The sequence below is a fragment of the Bufo gargarizans genome, chromosome 1, assembly GCF_014858855.1.
Source record: "Bufo gargarizans isolate SCDJY-AF-19 chromosome 1, ASM1485885v1, whole genome shotgun sequence".
In the NCBI taxonomy this organism is placed as follows: domain Eukaryota; kingdom Metazoa; phylum Chordata; class Amphibia; order Anura; family Bufonidae; genus Bufo; species Bufo gargarizans.
Genome location: NC_058080.1, coordinates 386,099,472 through 386,099,891, shown reverse-complemented (window position 1 = coordinate 386,099,891; position 420 = coordinate 386,099,472).

Sequence of the window (420 nt, the reverse complement as noted above, 5' to 3'; positions counted from 1 at the left end):
ATCCAATATGATAGAATTTCTGACGGAGCTTCTGCTGGAAATGTGAGCCTTAATAGTTACCCATCCCCCTTTGACAACTCATACCATGGCTTTTGATAGGCACCTTTTAGGACAACTGTCAAGTGATTTTCCTGTAGTTTCCCTCTTGTAATGTTGATGTGTTTGGCAACATTTTTGGTAATATCTGATAATACATTTCCCTAAAATATATCTAATGGTGAGGTTTCATATTTAAAACAGAACTGTAATAAATAAAAGGGGAGATTTATTAATTTATCCCCAGGGGTGATAGTTGCCATAAGTTGTGCCACATTTATCAAAGTTCACGCAATGTTTAATAAATTTAGTACATCTTTAAGTCTAACACTTCTGTCTTGAGATGTTACTTCACTTTCTATGCCACCCTTTTACTGGAGTAAG